This window comes from Callospermophilus lateralis, unplaced genomic scaffold (assembly GCF_048772815.1).
Source record: "Callospermophilus lateralis isolate mCalLat2 unplaced genomic scaffold, mCalLat2.hap1 Scaffold_63, whole genome shotgun sequence".
Lineage (NCBI taxonomy): Eukaryota > Metazoa > Chordata > Mammalia > Rodentia > Sciuridae > Callospermophilus > Callospermophilus lateralis.
The window spans coordinates 9,526,333-9,538,471 of record NW_027514713.1 but is presented as its reverse complement, the minus strand read 5'-3'; positions in this window follow the sequence as shown (position 1 = coordinate 9,538,471).

Genomic DNA, 12,139 nt, shown 5'->3' with positions numbered 1-12,139 from the left:
TCCTGGAAGCTGGGACTCATGGGGCATCTCTAGTTCATTCCTCCCACTCCCTGGTCACAACATTCCAACACTTAACATTCCTTGTTCCACTATCTGCACTATGATGCTTTAACCTTGGCAGACCCTGAAAACTAGGACACATTGTACTAGGCTGGCTAGCACGCTGAGATCTCCTGAGTCTTGGAATTTCTGTTGTACCATCTAGAAAACCACTAATCCCAATGCCTGGACTAGTTAAAACCTTCTCCAATGCAACAGGAACTCTCCAACATTCCCAATGTCTCCAGCCTTTGGTTTGAGAAGACAATATCCCTTTTCTCCCTGGAGAGAAAAACAACCTAGCAGAAGGAAGCCATTCTACCTCCCTCCACTGAATGAACAAAAGCTATCTGCAGCCATTCTTGCACTTCTTTCAACAAACAATTACATATTGTCTGCCACATTCCAGGTACTGTGCTAAAAACTACAGCTATAGCTGTGAACGGGACAAAGTCTTTTCTCCTATGGAGATATCTACCAGGGAACATGTAAGATAATTCCAGAGTAGGAAAGGTGCTGAGAGGAATAAGAGAGAGGACCATGGATTAGGCAGTGACAGGGGATGATAATATTGGATGGCAACATAAGATACAGTGCCCATGGAAGAGTGTCTAAGGAGGTGGCATTTGAACTAATGACTCCAAAGACTAGACTCAGCCATGGAAAGATCAAAAAAGGAAAGTAAAAACCTAGTTCTTGAAGAAAGACAAATTTGTTCCATGCTTAAGAAACTAAGTCAAAAAACCAAGAAAACAAAAAACAATGCCCTGTCTGGCTGGAGCACAGTGAGCAAAGGGAGAATGGTATGAGACAGGGTCCCCCCTCATGCCAGAAGCTACAGCAGAGAAGTTGATCTGAATGCTGTTTTCCATTGAGGCTTTGTAACTCATGTTCTTTTACCTTCTCAAGAAACCTCACTACTGATTCATCACATCTGTCTCTATGTTCATCTCCCTCTGATCTTGTCAAGCAGCACTTAAACATGCCTATAACATCAATATGTTAAAACACAATACTTCTTTCTCTTCCAGATTCAGTTTATTCAAACTCCAAAAAATATTTGTTTATATTTATTCCTTTTCTTCTCTCTCCAGTCACTCCTCGATATGTATGCTCCAGTCTGTTTTCATTACAATCCTTGACTTGAAACGGCTTTCTCCACAGTCAAAACTCATCTCCATAGCACTTCTATTCCCACCAACATTTGACCTTGATGTTCTTCTTGAACTATTCTCGTAGCTTGCTCCAAGGGATCCCACATGCTCCTGCTTTTCTTGTCATGGTCTGGCAGGTAGCTCTATCTCAATGATCTTTAAAAAACAAAAATTCTTTTTGTAGTTGTAGATGGACAGAATGCCTTTATTTTATTTATTTTTTATATGGTGCTGACGATCAAACCCAGTGTCTCACATACGCTAGGCAAGCACTTCACCACTGAGCTACAGTCCCAGTCTTGTCAATAATCTTTACAGACATGTCCTCCCCATCTCTCCTATTATCAGTGGTTCTCAAATGGTAGTGTGCATCAGGAACATCTGAAGACTTCTCACTGGGCGTGGTGCTGAGCCCTGTCCCCAATTTTGGATACAGTAGGTCTATTTGACACTTCCAATAGCTTCCCAGGTGAGTCTCATGCCATTGGACTAGGGACTACACTTTAAGAACTACTGTATTAAATGTTCCAGCTCTTTTTGACTCAGTATTAGCTACCTCCTATTTAAATTTTCTGCTCTTTAAATTTCATGCATACCTCTAATTTCATTTATCAGCATTATTTTAATGACACCCAAGTTTGCATGTCTATCTCAAACCTCTTGTCTTAGATCCAGAGCCAAATGGAGAAAAATCTCCACTTGCATGCCTCACAAGCTAGTCCCAACTCAATGTATGCCCCAAACAAATCTGTAATTTACTTTTCCAGGGACCTTAACCAAGGAAATTATGCCTTACCCATTCCATTATGGAAGTCACAATCTAGAAATCATCCTCAACATCTCCCTCTCACTTACCCCCCCATATCTGAAACTTTATTAATTCCTGCATATTTGACTTCCTAAATCTCTTTCCATGAATTGTTCATGACTCTCCATGTACTTCATTACTATCCTGGTTTGAACTGCCATCCTCTTTCTTATGCCGTAGACTATAGCAATCTTCTTGCCTTCTCCTAATCCATTCTTTATACTTTACCCTGAGGAATTACTTCACAAGGCTTATGATACCCCTGTGCCTGAATGTCAGTGGTTTCCCATTGTTTATGGGATAAAAAATTCTTGTGGCCTGCATGGTCTGGTGTCTGTCTTTGTGTCTCCATCTCATTTCACATCTTACCCCTTGCTTTCTGCCCTCCAAACTTCTTGCTGCCTAAGTTTCTTAAAAATTATGCCATTTTGGGTCAAGACTCTTGGCACGTGCTTTCCTTACTAACAGGAGTTCTTGTGCATTCTTCTCCTAGAATTTCTAGCCCTTCCTCATATTCACTGATTACCCTTCCTGGTCAAGGTCATGTTCTGATATATGCTTTTATAGTACCAGGGTCCTTTTCTTCAAAGCTGTATTCACAGTTTTCAAATATATATTTATATGAATGCTTCATTAAAATTTGTCTCCCTTTAGTCTTTAAACTACATGAAGGAAGGGAAAGAGTTTGTATTATATTATCTCACTAGGACATCTCCAGGGCCTACCCAACATTGACATAAAGAAGGCCTTCAATAAATATATGTTGAATGAATAAATAAGTGAGATTGACTGTTTACTTTTTAAACAAGGAGTGTATCCCTGTTTTCCTAGAGAGCTTTGTTCTGAGCCTTGGGGGCCCTTCTTCAGCATCAGAATTTCATTAGCCGATATCAGCATCTTGGTTATTGTTATGCAAAAGCTACTAAGTGTGTATCCCTGAAGGCTGTATTTTGCTTAGATTCTCCTAGGAAATGTGAGTGTGTGCACACAGGCTGTGGGTATTTAATATTAACTGACCTCCTACTGTGTTGCTCAGAAAGCAAGTTGTGATTTGCCACCACTTTAATTTTCTTAGTAATATTGTATCATGACTTTAGAATCCTCAATGGGTTCAAAGCAGCTGTTAGGGAATATAAGAAGTAAAATTTGATTGTGCATGGAAAATTGGCTTGCATATGAGACAAATAGCTTTAGTTTCTTTTCCCCATTTACTGTACTACAATTATCTGAAATCTGAATCTCATTGGATTGCAAGAAACTGCAGCAGCTTTAATTAATGCTTTTGCCACTGTTCCTATTGATTATTGCAAATGTCTGTATGTCTCTCCAAACGTTGCTTCTGAGGGTTCTGGAACTTCAAAGGACTCCACTGTTGGTGCTGCAAGAGAGCTCATTAAAGCTTGTATAATATACGACCCCTCTGCTCTTCCTTCTCCAGATTTAACATCAGCAGGTCCCATGCTGGTTTCAGATTCCATCTCTGCTCCCTGTTTGGAGAGTCTGTGCTTTTCTATGATTTACCTTTGTGTTTCTAGCGATCAACTCAAATTTCTTTCACAACCACATTGTTTAGGTGACACATGTTACAAACTTCCTGCATGTACTATACTCATAATACTGTTTTAAAATTAGCTAAGCCACATCATCAATTCCAAATAAAACTTCAATGGGGTTTTGACCCTTATGTTTTGTAAAAGCAAAATCTGATACTGTTTTGAGAAATCTCTGCCTTTTTTTCCCCCTAGTTTATGCTGACTTGTTTAGGAAGAAATATATGAGAACTAGAAAATGCATTATTTAAATTTCCAGGTCATCTGTGGCAAGCATTTTTCAGTCTAATTAGGACCAATAGGTTGTGAAATGCCTAAAGCAAATCCATTAACATTTAACTGCTTCTCTTCTGGATCTTTGCTGCACTGACTGACAGAAGAGACAATCACCACACACTTGAGGGGGGTTAATGACTTGATAATGCATTGGTTGTGTCAAATGTCAGATGTACCCTATGACTGTGAGAACGAGAACTGCAAAGAAGAAGAAACAACAATTACAAATATGTTCCTCCCTCCTCTCACCATGGTAGTGTCACTAGCAAAGCAACCTGCAGTTCACATAGGTGGTGACAGAAGAGGGACCCTGCAGTACTGAGGCCTCCTTTGCTGTCTGGGTAGCAGTCATGCAAGGTCTTGTTCATCTGCTTTGTGAGTGGGGATGCATGCCAGCACAAACTCTGTGTTGATCAGCAACATCCTCATCTTTGTCTGGCTAGGTGATCTCCGTCACTGGGAAAGGAAAGGAAATGACTGCATTTATTCTCAGTGTTCCCAAGGGTCAGGTAAGGTGCTATCATGCTGTGGTATACGGCAAGGTGGATGGCATTCAGTGAATGAATAGGCAACCTTTTAGAGGATTGGTGCTGCCTCTCACATGAATCAATGAGAGAGTCAATTGTTATAAGAACCAAGATACATTACAGCAGAATAGAAGGTAACAGGTAGAACCTCCTGGCTGCTCAGAGGCAGAGCTTCTCCCCCATCCCCTCTCCTTTTTTTCTCTGAATTATTAGAACTTATTCTACTTAATCTTGGGTCATTTTTAAATTAGAAATTATGACACAATAACAATTATAAGCTCTAACCACAAAGTAATATGGCCAAATTTTTAACAAACACAATGTAGTTTTCTATTATATAAACATGTCTGTCCTCTTTAAGAAATGAAAGCTACTTGTTTATTCCATGGATTCTATTGACTTATTTTGCAAAATTCTCACTTTCAAATAGCCTTCACAGCCTGTGACATCATCTTTTGAATATTGTCCAGAGTGGCAAACCCTCATTTCTTTGGAGATGTCTAATTTGGGAAAATAGACAAAAGTAATTCCGAGCTAAGTTCAATGATTAAAAAAAGTAGATGATCAACTGGATGATAAGATCTGGGCTCCAAAATGATGTACAGTAGTGAACCTGATTTTCCCATGCCAGCTCCTTTATCTACCCACCCATCTTAGGAAGCAATAGGCATCCCAAAGTTCACAGCTCTTACCTAGTAATATGCCCCTGCCTGCCTTCAGTTCCTTTGAGTTCAGCAATATTTACCCTATTCTATCTCACCTTTACCCTATTCCAAACTTAGAGATCTTGGATCTGGAATTTAATTCTACCTCTGGTTCCTGGAACTGGGTATTAGCAATGGGGTCCCCAGTGTTTGAACTACTACTATTTTTCCAAAGTGACTCTGACTTAAAAATGTCCTCACTTTTGGAGGAACTGTGTTTCCTGACAAAGGACCTCCTAACCTACCTCGCTCCCTCTGAAAAATGAACTCTGGCATGGGCCCTGTGGCCCACATCCTGAGATTTCCATTATTGTGAAAACAATTCCAGAAGATGTGTTTCAGAGCCTTTTAAACCAATGGTATTACTACTGAAATAACTGTATAATAAGCATAAACCTTCCAATATGACTACTCATAAGCAGAATACTCCCTTGAATGAAAATATTCTGATATGAGTGCTTTGTTTTTGTTCTAACTTTTATTATAGAATTTTGTAAACATTTTCCCAGTTTTAATAACATCAACTTTCTATTATTCTCATTTCATCAATCCCCATTCCAATTTTTTTCTGTAATATTTTAAAGCCAATTCTATACACCAATTCTAGAGATACATACCTCATTATTTTTCTCTAACTGATAAGAAATTTATTAAAACTATAATCAATATTCTGTAATTATGCCCATGTAATTTTTAAAATCTTCTTAATATTGTCTACATTCTAATCCATATTTAATTTTCCTAGTTTTCTCAGGTATAAAAAATCCTTTTTATACATGATTGAATTAGGATCAAAATTCTACACTTAATCTTGAACTATAAACATTTTTGCTTTAAATAATAAAATTGCATACATATCAGAAATTAAATTTTATAGCTAAAGTATAAAGAGAGAGTTTTTGTTTATATTTATGTAAGAATTTCATGGTTGAATTGAGCATCAAATTCCATATGAAGTACTAAATTTTCTTCATCAGAAACTAAAGAAAGGAATCAAGTTTTCCAGCCTTTCTCTCTCTCTCTCTCTCTCTCTCTCTCTCTCGCTCTCGCTCTCGCTCTCGCTCTCGCTCTCTATATAAGATAATAATATATAATATAAAGATAATAATATAAATTAGTGTATATATTATATATATATAATATACACTAATTTTTTTTAGTTGTCAATGGACCTTTATTTTGTTTATTTATATGTGGTGCTGAGAATTGAACCCAGTGCCTCACACATGCTAGGCAAGTATTCTACCACTGAGCCACAACCCCAGCCCCATCTCCAGACTTTTAAATGGAATGGACTTATGAGCTAATAGCCTTGACTTTGATGACCTCAAACTTCCCTTCTTTGACCTTTAACTTTAATTCCATAACAACAATAATTTATTATTTATTTAATCAATTGATGTAAAAAGTCTTTATCACTCTCATATTTTCAAAATGAGCTCTCAAAAGGAAAGTCTATTTTAATGATATATGGCTCTTCATTACATCATTTTTTCTATTCCTTTATTGCTACATAAATCTATAAATTCAATATATAACATATTTTTAAAAACTGAACATTTCAAATAAAATTGGTAGGCATGTTCCAAAGCAATATCCAAATGATAAAAATGTTCTTTAATTTATAAAAGTAAAATAAAATAAAATTTATTGCTATTAACTTTATTTTTAAAAGGTACACATTTATGCTGTCTTCTTAAATCTCCAATTTGTGTAGCCCTACTCCTGGGTTTTTATGTTAAATCCATTATTTTTTCTATTTAATATGCTTTCTTTTTAATAGCACAAATAAATATGAAAATAGATTCAGAAAAAATGTGCAATAAAAATTTATAGCTGGGAAATTTTTAATTTTAAACCTTTAAAAAATGGTTCTGGTTTAAAAACCAGCACTTATTTATCCACATAGTTCAGTATATTAAAAATCATAGCTACAATTTGCAAATTCATTATTGAATCATTTTAAAGCTTGTGTATAAAATACATAAGCAGAGCCCAAAAGTAACAGGCTAATAGCTTTGCTTCAGATGGAATTGATTCTATGTTCAAGTTATTCTCCATAGGGGGAAAATTGAAGAATTTAATCGAGCATTTGGAATAGCAAAAGAGAAATTTAATGTATTTAGGAGTAAACTGATGCAAATAACATTCCAAACATTAACATCTATTTGTGCAGTAAGCAGTCTCTTTCTGAGCTCCCATGCCTTACTGTCTTAAGGTAAACATCTTTGGCTTTAAAAGACACTTGAACTTGGTTTAGAAAGTATTCCAATCTGGTAACTGCTCATGCAAGACCCAATTCTTTAGCTCACATTCCCCTTTGTATACCCCACTGACATAAATATTAAAGTTTTAGATATAAAAATCCCCTATTCCCATTGTTTTTGAAACTTAGGAAATAAAGCATGATCATCATCACTCTAATAATTACACAGAGAGAGAGAGAGAGAGAGAGAGAGAGAGAGAGAGTGTGTGTGTGTGTGTGTGAGAGAGAGAGAGAGAGAGAGAGAGAAGGCTGTACACTTGAGCCCATTACACACACACACACACAAAAAAAAAAACAAAAAACAGTTACAACTGAGATTGCAAAATCTTGTAGCAGTAAGAAACCTTTATAAGACTATCCACCAATTATTCTACTGATTTCTTCTTTTCATATTATAAACCACTAAATCATTCTGCTAAGAAGCTGTAATAATCACTTTCCTAGGGAAAAAAATCCATCCTTTGGTGGTAATGGAAGCAATTCAATAAATGAATGTATATTAATTAATATTTAATATCTGGCATTAAAATTTCTGCTTAAGATCTGAGTGAAAAAACTGTAAGGAAAAACCATTGAGAATTTCTTCAATTACAATCAAAACTACCTCCTAAATATGCCTAGCAAGAATTCAATTTCCTTCCTTTCCCCTGAAAATTCTGTCAAAAAAAAATGTGGTATTCAATTTGTGTTTTAGTGCATGTGGGAGATTGATTCTCACAGAAATCTCAGGGTAATTCCCTTTGTAAACCAAAAAAGAAAAAAAAAGTCCTCTGTAGTGTGAATAATGATCTGTGAGATTGCCTTGTGAGCTGCAGGCTTGGTAGCACAGGTTCTCCTAAAAGAAGGCTATACTTTGAGTCCTCTGCATTGTCTGCAGATAGATAATGAATTCTGCAGATTATTTAGAACAGCTGGCCAACTGTGACTTCCCACCTGAGGCCTCAGTGGGTTCCTGGGTGAGAACAGCCTGGAAAAGCAGCAACTGAGACAGGAATTGAAGAATCAGAGAAATGGATGGCCTCGATTTTCTAAGCATATACCTTAAGCCTTCCCAAAGGTAAACATGATTTACTCTTACAGTGTCTGTTGTTTTAAAAAAATCTGGGCGAATCTGCCCCTTTCCACAACTCTTTCAATTAGTGTTGACAAAAGAGAGTAAAGCACTGTGTCCCATGACACAGTTTTATCATTAGTTCAGTTATTTATTAGGCACTAAGCATTCAAAGTGTACTATTGAACTTTAACTTCTTAATATCCTAGAAGTTTCAGAAGTTAAAAGACGTTTATGGATGATTATGTATAATTGCTTGTAGAATACAATAAAGAAAAAAACGAATTGATTTTTAACACTAGAAATCAGGGTTTTTGGGGGGAAAGGAGTACCAGGGATTGAACTAGGGGAACTCAACCATGGAGCCACATCCCCGGCCCTATTTTTTGTACTTTATTCAGAGACAGAGTCTCACTGATTAGTTTAACACCACACTTTTGCTAAGGCTGGCTTTGAACTCATGATCTTCCTGCCTCCACCTCCCAAACCAGTGGGATTACAGGCATGTACAACCATGTTCATCAGTTTGTGTTTTTTAAATAAAATCAATCATAATCTTCAGAAAATCTATAAAATAGTCCATCCTACAAAATAAAATAATCTCTAGCAAAGAGACAAAAATAACAATATAAATTTGTTCTCTTTGTTTAATACCGAGATTTGGATAGAACATATCATTTTCCCAAGTGTATTAAAGATTGTTTCATTGTTTTTATTTCTTAAAATACATAGAAAAGGGACTTAAACATAGGAGGGACTTAGATATTACATTTGTACTTATAATATTTCTCAACTAAGAATATAGTTTTACAGAATGGCCTAAAACCTTCACCACTCCTCCAACTTCTTCACCACCGTGTTCCTTTCTAAGAACAAAAATATTAAAATAACTAGTTACTATCACCCAGGGATGGTGACACATGCCTTTAGTTCCAGCTACCCAGGAGATTGAGACAGGATGATCAAAAGTTTGGGACCAGCTTGGGAGACATAGCAAGGCCCTGTCTCAAAATAAAAATATAAAAATAAATAAAAAGAGCTAGGGATGTAGCTCAGTGGTAGAGTGCCCCTGGGTTCAATCCCCAGAGCTAGCTAGCTGAATGAATGATTATTGTCCTTTGACACTTTCTCAACTCCTATTGTTATACTCTGGATGAGGGCTATTTACAGTTAACAGACTGTTATGTCCATAAGACATTAAAATATTTTCTTGAAGTTGTATATTTTAAGGATAACATAGGAATAACCATGCTACATGTATTTATACAAATTTCCTAACCCTACTAAATTTAAATTACTTTAAATATTATCAGTAGAATACTGAAAACCAATTACCACCTAGAAAAGAAAATCTTAACTGTGGAATCATGAAGCTATGATTAAGTGGGGCATAATAGACAAAATGGCTTTTGTTTTTATTGTTCAATGAAGCAAAACTCACAAATGATGATGAGAATATCCTAAGGAAAACTCCCCTCAGTGAAAGGCCATTTCTCTTTCAGCTGGTCTCACTTCTCTCCCTCTGCTGACAGATGGCCAGGCTGCAGGCCTTCCTGGTGGGCTGGCACCAGTCTTCACCAACATTTAAAAAGAGACAATATTATTTTGACTATAAAAACATCAGAATACTTATTTTTCCTATATATAAAAATATGAGAATAAAAAAAATACATGCAGAAATACATAGGAGCTGACTGTTCCTATATATACCATAAAAGCTATATTCTTAGAGGTGCTATTCTAGGCAGTCCACCAAGCCCGGGCCACTTGCTGTTCCACTGAAGTGCGTAGGAATCAGATACAGGCTGTTTCCACAAATGGGCCTCAACGTGACAAGGCTCAAAGCCACCAAGTTAGAGCAGGGCATTACCCACAAACCCCAGGATCATGCAGCTCAAATGTTACATCCTAAACTTATGAATACGCTTTTTAACTTTCTAGGACTCCATGAAAGCAATATTCTTCCATGAGGTCTCAAGATATGGTCTTGCGTATATGGGAGTGACTTGGCTCTCAAATTCAGCTCAAGAAAAACATAAATTGAATGCCTACTTAGGAGAAAGGAGAAGGGTATAATCTATGATGTCATACAAACCATCTTTTCCTGCAAATGTTCCATGTGATAATTGTATGTGAAGGTGCCATTTTAAAATGTTTTTATAAGTCAGAACTCTGCTACATCCAATGGAGGTACATTCTCTTTACAAGTTAATTTATTCCCGGCTGGTGCCTTTTCCAACTAAGACAGCTCTTTACAGTAATGTGAAACTTAGTGGTGCTGTAGGCGAGGTCAATGGAACCAGACTGAAAAACCCAATTAGTGGCCTGCCCTTGCTACACCAATAGAAAAAGTCAGGTCAGCCATCCTGCAAGTAGTTACATGACACTCTCCACCTTCTGTCTTTCCTCTGGTTCAGAAACACAAAGTTTATACCCAGAAGAAAACTTAATGGCTATCTTTCTATCATATAGGTAAATAAAGGAAACCAAAGTGTTTTTGTTCTTCCTCTTGGATATCTTATCTCATATCCGAAAGGAAATTGCAAATACCAAAATACAGAAAGCTGTGGGTGGGTAGGGATCAGATATGAATGTAATCTTGGTAATCAAAAGATTGCTCAAAATTGAGAAGCCAAAAATGGTAATAAAACAAAGGAGTACTAAAACTAGTTTACTAGTTTAACTTCATAGGTAAATATCATAAAAAATGTGGTTATAAAACAGTCTGAGTATCAATGATAGTACTTTTTTTTAAAGAGAGAAAGAGAGAGAGGAGAATGAGAATTTTAATATTTATTTTTCAGTTTTCGGCAGACACAACATCTTTGTTTGTATGTGGTGCTGAGGATTGAACCTGGGCCGCACGCATGCCAGGCGAGCGCGCTACTGCTTGAGCCACATCCCCAGCCCTCAATGATAGTACTTTAAAGAAGATCTATACTATGAAAAAAATTTTATAAGGATAATTTGTATTTAAAACCCTAAATATATACACAAATATAAGAGTGAGAGCCACTACTTGGGCCCCCAAACCTGGAGACATCCTTGGAGCCTCTCTTATTTCCTCACTCCCTATATGTAACTCATCAGCAAATCTTGTTATTCTTACACACCTTCAAAATATACCCAGCCAAGCACGGTGCCACACGCCTGTAATCTCAGCAGCTCAGGAGGCTGAGGCAGGAGGATCGCCAGTTCAAAGCCAACCTTAGCAAAAGCGAGGTGCTAAGCAACTCAGTGAGACCCTGTCTCTAAGTAAAATACAAAATAGGGCTGGGGATGTGGCTCAGTGATCAAGTGACCTCCTGATTTCAATCCCTGGTACCCCCCCATATCTATGTATGTATGTGTGTATATATATATATATGTGTGTGTGTGTGTGTGTGTATATGTGTGTGTGTATGTATACATATGTGTGTATGTATATATGTGTGTGTGTGTATATATGTGTGTGTGTGTGTGTATATGTGTGTGTGTATGCATGTATGTGTGTGTGTGTGTGTGTGTGTGTGTGTGTATCACCCAGACCCTGCTCACTCCTTACCCTCCACACCCAGAAACTTGCTCTCACTTGGGTTATTGCAGGAAACCTGCTGCATCTCCCCACCTCCTACCTGCCCGCTTTTACTGTCTCTTTTCAATACAGCAGTCAGTGTGATTCTTTCAGAAATCTGAGTTAGATGTGGGCAGCTTTTTCCACGTCTTCAGATTGTTTTCCATTCTAGAGGAAAAGTTGAAGCCCTACAGTGGCCACAGGACCCTGT